Raw genomic sequence first — 6,862 nt, 5'->3', positions numbered from 1 at the left:
GTGTGGAAGGTGTGACACAGGCCCATGTCTGAGTCTACTGAAATTGCATTGAGCTATCTGCACACAGAAGCAAAATGAGGTTCTGGGAAGCATTAGATCAGAGAACATTTTATTCTCTTCCTCCTGGTGCTGTACAGTTTCTGGCAAGATTGTTTTCTAACTCAATACCATGACTTGATATTGTACAGGTTCGTTCACATGTGATTTCTACACAACTGTTGATGAGCTTGCTTGCAGTGTGCTGGGGCAGATGGCAGAGGTTTGCTGTCTGGTCACAAAGATGTTTCAATTCTTCCTTGGATTATGTTCAGCGTCATAGGTGTGTCTAGGTTCTTTTTACTTTCAAGGGCCACCCCTTCACAGTCTGCTAAGGAAACCAGTTCAAGTTTCAATCAGCTCAAGCGGAGGACACAGTCTGATCTGGGCCTTGCAATTTGGGATTCATCCAATGAAACAGCAGCTTTCTCCAAACCTTCCAAATTCCAAAAGGTCAAGCCAATAAATAAGAACTACAAAAGGGGTTGTCTAGGTTTCAAAAGCCATTTTTCAGCCTTCATCAGCACTTAGGGTGCAGGTTGGATATATCCATTGAAAGTTGGAAGCCCAAGGTTTTGAATTTTGATATATAAACATTCACCCTTCTTCCTGGTAATAATTGATCCTGCCTTTCATGGGTCAGAGCTTCTTCAAACAGAAAAGTACAAAGCAGACATATCTCATTTTAAGTTCTCAATAGCCAATCTTGTACTTAGATGTATACCACTAGTGAACAGAGCTAGGGAATGGGAACCAAAATAAAAAGAGGGAGAACTTAAACAGTAATGTTCTTAATTAGCTTTTTATTTTGTTGATCTCTTCCAATAACTCTAGTTCAGTTGTTTTCATCAGCAACCGTTAACAGTGTTAAAAATACAGAAATATCCAGGCAATAAATACATCTTGGTCATATGTATCTGCCCTGGTTTCAGCGGAGAGGTGAAATATCTAAAAGGAAAATGAGTGCAAATAACTATTATCTTTTCTTAAAAACGCAGAAACACCTTTCAACCACTGGTGACAGATGTAGAAGAACTATTTTATTTCCAGAAGTAGTGGTGACAGACCGAAAAAAAGGCACCCTGGGCTTCAAAATGCACAGATATGTATTAGAAAAAGATAAAGAAATTATTACAAAACATCACAAAGTGAAGGTAGGATCCACAAAAGGAAAATCCCAAAAACGGAAAGCATGCAAATATGTACGAAAGCCTTCTACGGATAGGCTGGAATCTGAGCGCATTCTAAACGCGCTTCTTCCAGGTAATGCAGTTGGTGTACATGGTGCTAATTCAGAAAAATTGGCTAGCGCGGCACCCAACAAGCAAAATAAGCAGCAAAGTGACGATACAGAAGTGGTAGCCCAGGATAAACCATCACAACAGTCCTCCAAAAAACAAACACCTCAAGGCAGCTCAACACACGACAGTGCACATGCCTGCTGAAAGAACTGGAATAGGGCATTTTTAAATTTCTTCATGTAGTGATGTTCCAAGATAGCATGGTATCTTGTTTTTAAGTATTTTTTGTTGGTCTTTAATAAATCTAAAAGAAAATTTGGGCAATTGTATCTGGAATCTTGAATGGAAAGTAGATTTGTAACATAAGACTCTGGTTAATTATCTATTTTCCCCCTCAGCTCTACACTGTGTGCTTAACTTTACCCTAATTGTCTAATATATACATTAAAATTATACTCACCAAGATAAACAAACATCATCTTCAGTTGCCAAGTACTTTGTTTGACAACCAGCTTCCCATCAGAATGAATGCCTGGCTTTGGACAGTGGAGGCGAAAACTCTTGAAGCCATTCGATAGACTTCTATGACTTCAGACTTATAGACTCAGACTTTAGACTCAGCTTTTATGGGAATGCTGAGGGTTCTGTGGAAGGATGGGTTACATGGCTTCCCTCACCTTTATGGCCTCACTCATCCTGAAACTGTAAAATCCCACCTGAGGTCAACTGACCTTTCTACATTCCATCCCTTGCCAGCTCCGATTCCTGTTGCAGGCGGGGCGGTAAAACTCCGGCCTGTGTCTTTTAAAGAACTAGAGCGTGGCTGATAAATAATCAAATCAGTCAAAGAAGCGAAGATACTATAGCAGCAATCAGTTAACTCACTGACTTAACTCTGTTGGACTAACAAATGCCCAAATTTGCCAACTATGGTTCACTGAACAGTCAGAAAGTAATTGGCTTAAGTCCCATTCCAGGGATTTAGGCACTGAACAAAGAACAAAGAAGCCTACAGCACAGGAACAGGCCCTTCGGCCCTCCAAGCCTGCACTGACCATGCTGCCCGACTGAACTAAAACCCTCTACCTTTCCGGGGACCGTATCCTTCTAATGCCATCCTATTCATGTATTTGTCAAAATGCCTCTTAAAAGTCACTATCGTATCTGCTTCCACAATTTCCCCCGGCAGCGAGTTGCAGGCACCCTCTGTGTAAAAAACTTGCCTCGTACATCTCCTTTAAACCTTGCCCCTCACATCTTAAACCTATGCCCCTAGTAATTGACTCTTCCACCCTGGGAAAAAGCTTCTGACTATCCACGCCTCTCAATCTTGTAGACTTCTATTAGGTCACCCCTCAACCTCCGTCATTCCAGTGAGAACAAACCAAGTTTCTCCAACCTCTCCTCATAGCTAATGCCCTCGATACCAGGCAACATCCTGGTAAATCTTTTATGTACCCTGTCCAAAGTCTCCACATCTTTCTGGGAGTGCGGCGACCAGAATTGAACACTATATTCCAAGTGTGGTCTAACTAAGGTTGTATAAAGCTGCAACATGACTTGCCAATTTTTAAACTCAATGCCCCAGCCGATGAAAGCAAGCATGCCGTATGCCTTCTTGACTACCTTCTCCACCTGCGTTGCCACTTTTAGTGATCTGTGTACCTGTACACCCAGATCCCTCTGCCTACCAATACTCTTAAGGATTCTGCCATTTACTGTATATTTCCTATCTGTATTAGACCTTCCAAAATGCATTACCTCACATTTGTCTGGATTAAACTACATCTGTCATCTCTCTGCCCAAGTCTCCAACCGATCTATATCCTGCTGTATCCTCTGATGGTCTTCATTGCTATCTGCAAATCCACTAACCTTTGTTTCATCCGCAAACTTACTAATTACAGCTGACACTGCAGTTCTGAGGGAACGCTGCCCTGTCTGAGGTGCCAGCTTTCAGGTGCAAATTAAACTGAAGTGCTGTCGGCCCTCTCAAGTGAGAGTTGTCAATGTTCTGATGTACATTTATGCCTCAACCAACAACACAAAAACAGATTAATTGGCTATCACATTGCTGTTATGGCCACTTGCTTTATGCAAGTTGGCTGCCACGTTTCACATGTAACAAATCAAAATTGGTTGTAAAATGCTTTGGAAGATTGAGGTTGAGAAAGGCACGATAGAAATACAATACTTTCCTTCATCATGGAGTAACAGCTGGATCTACTTATACTATTGGAACTTTTGAGATATCGATCATTCCAGATAATTCCTTGATTAAAAGTCATCCAGAGAACTCCAAAACATTGACAAACGATCACAACTGTCGAAATCCTTTGATCACATCTTTGGAATACAGTAAAAATTACAACTTACCTCATTACTTGTTACTGCAAACACTCATTTTCAAACGTTTCCTACAAACCAGTTGCACCAATCTTCTTGGAAAATGGTGACAGAGGAATAAGGCTTAGGATAGATGAAGTCCTTGAAGAATATAAAGAACGTAGGAAGAAACTTAAGGAAGGAGTTAGGAGGCCTAAAAGGGGTCATGAAAAGTCCTTGGCAAACGGGATTAAGGAAAATCCTAAGGAATTTTATACATATGTAAAGAGCAAGAGGAAAGCCAGGGAAAGGGTTGGTCCACTCAAGGTAGTGGAGGGAATCAATGAATGAAACCAGAGGAAATGGGTGAGATACTAAATGAATACTTTGCCTCAGTACTCACCAAAGAGAGGGACTTGATGGATAAGGAGTGTAGAGTATGGTGTGTAGATATTCTGCATCATGTCAATATCAAAAAGGTGGTGTCTTAAAAAGTATTAAAGTAGTTAAGTCCCCAGGCCTGATGGCATCTACCCCAGAATACTGAGGGAGGCAAGGGCGGAAATTGCTGGGGCCTTGGCAAAACTTTTGTATCCTTATTGGCTATAGGCGAAGTTCAGAGGACTGGAGGATAGCCAATGTTGTTCCATTGTTTAAGGAGGACAGCAGGGATAATCCAGCAAATTATAGGTCACTGAGCCTTACGTCAGTGGTAGGGAAATTATTGAAAAAGATTCTTAGGGTCAGGTTTTACTCACATTGGAAACAAATGGATAGGCAGCATGGTTTTGTGAAGGGGAGGTCATGCCTCACTAACTTGATTTAGTTTTTTGAGGAGGTGACAAGGATAATAGATGAGGGAAAGGCAGTGGATGTTGTATACATGGACTTCAGTAAAGCCTTTGACAAGGTACCTTATGATAGAAAGGAATGAAAGGTGAACTCATACGGGATCAGAGGAGAGCTGGCAAGATGGATACGGAATTGGCTTGGCCATAGAAGACAGAGGATAGCAGTAGAGGGGTGCTTTCCTGAATGGAAGGCTGTGACTAGTGGTGTTCCACACGGATCAGTTCTGGGACCTTTGTTGTTTATAGCATATATAAATGATTTGGAGGAAATTGTAGCTGGTCTGATTAGTTAGTTCGCAGATGACACATAAATTGGTGGAATTGTGAATAGTGAAAAGGATTGTCAGAGGATACAGCAAGATACAGACCGGTTGGAGACTTGGGTGGAGAAATGGCGGATGGAGTTTAATCCAGACAAGTGAGAGATAATGCATTTTGGAAGGTCCAATGCATGTAGGAATTATACAGTAAATGGTAGAACCCTTAGCAGTATTGACAGGCAGAGAGATCTGGGTTGTACATGTCCACCGATCACAAAGTGGCAACGCAGGTGGATAAGGCAGTCAAGAAGGCATATGGCATGCTTGCCTTCAGCAGTCGGGGCATTGAGTATAAAAATTGGCAGATCATGCTGCAGCTGCACAGAACCTTGGTTAGGCCTCATTTAGAATAGTGTGTACAATTCTGGATGCCACACTACCAGAAGGATGTGGATGCTTTGGAGAAGGTACAGAAGAGGTTTACCAGGATGTTGCCTGGTCTGAAGGGCATTAACTATGAGAAGAGGTTGGATAAACTTGGTTTGTTGTCACTGGGACGACGGAGGTTGAGGGGTGATCCGATAAGAGGTTTACAAGATTATGAGTGGCATAGACAGAGTGGATAGTCAGATGCTCTTTCCTAGGATAGAAAAGTCAAGTTCTAGGGGACATAGGTTTAATGTGAGTGGGGAAAAGTTTAAAGGAGGTGTGTGAGGCAAGTCTTTTTTTTTTTTTACAGAGAGGGTGGTGAATGTCTGGAACATGCTGCCCGGGGAGGTGGCGAGAGCAGGTGCGATAGAGGCATTTAAGGGGCAACTAGACAAATACATGAATAGGATGGGAATGGAAGGATACGTACTCCTTAATGCATATGGTTTTAGTTTAGGCAGACATCATGATCAGCGCAGACTTGGAGTGCCGAAGGGTCTGACCCTGTGCTGTAGTGTTCTTTGAGTTAAAGGAAAATACTACAAGAGCCTCCTTTATCCCCCACTCCCCCAAACAAAGCAAAAGTGATTAAAATGTGATACTTTCTTTTAAAAAAGTCAGGATCATGAGCACTTGTAACAGCATCACATCGAGTCTCATCCTGTTTCCAGTGGGCCTCATTCACTTACAGCTATACAAGTTTGGCAACACACGCCACAGGTTATTTTATTCATTTTATAGAAGTAATAAATTATACATTGTGTTTACAGTAATACATTTGTATGATGCAAAAAAGAGTGATTCATAGAAAGGTACAACACTTCAATATTACCAGTGTTGCCCATGGAACAAGTTTCCTTGTTAAACACATCTTCCAACAAGTATTCCTGCTCGATCGCAGCAACATTTCAGGAGACTTTCTTAGGCAGAATAAAACAGTAAGACTGAAATTTACTTTTAAACTTAACAATTTTGAAATATGAAAACACACACTTAAAATATCTCCAACAGAAGGGGTCCAAAAAGCATGAAGCTAACCATTTGAAGTATGCCGCATTGCGAAATGCTAATCATTTCAGTCAATAGACCATCATTATTCAGCATCAGTATCAACTATAAATACCTTCAGACACATGTCCAGGATCCTTCCCTTTATCTCCACCTTTGCAGAGTGCACAGGACTTAACATACTGCATTTATATTAATATGCAAGATTTCCAATTTGGAATCAGATTGCTCACAAACTAATAAAACATTTAAATGTTTTGTGTGCTTAGAATAGTTCAGATATTTAATAGAAGAAATATTTGTTCTTGTATCACATTTATGCGCAATATATGAAATTATATTCGGTGGTAAAATGCAGAATTTATTCTGTACACAAGACCTGTGATACCTTATTTATCCTGGTCCCTCACGTTTACAATAAGCTCCATATTTCACAAGTTTCACAATTTACTTACTGGGAGCCTGTTATGAAAGCTTTTGCAACCTCATCATCTTTCAAATGCTTAGATAAACAGTGTTGCTCTATCAAGGTATTAAAATGCCTTTAGTGTTTCAATAATATTTAAGAATATTCAAACAAAATGTTAGATTGCTTCCTTATGTTCTGGAAAGGGATGTGAAGATGATAGTATACATTACTGCAATGACCAAACTTCAAAAACAAGTCTGTTAAACATTTTGGGATACCTGAAGATTGCAAAAGATGCTAGAT

This window comes from Mustelus asterias, chromosome 14 (assembly GCF_964213995.1).
Source record: "Mustelus asterias chromosome 14, sMusAst1.hap1.1, whole genome shotgun sequence".
Lineage (NCBI taxonomy): Eukaryota > Metazoa > Chordata > Chondrichthyes > Carcharhiniformes > Triakidae > Mustelus > Mustelus asterias.
Note: the sequence above shows the minus strand (reverse complement) of the source record.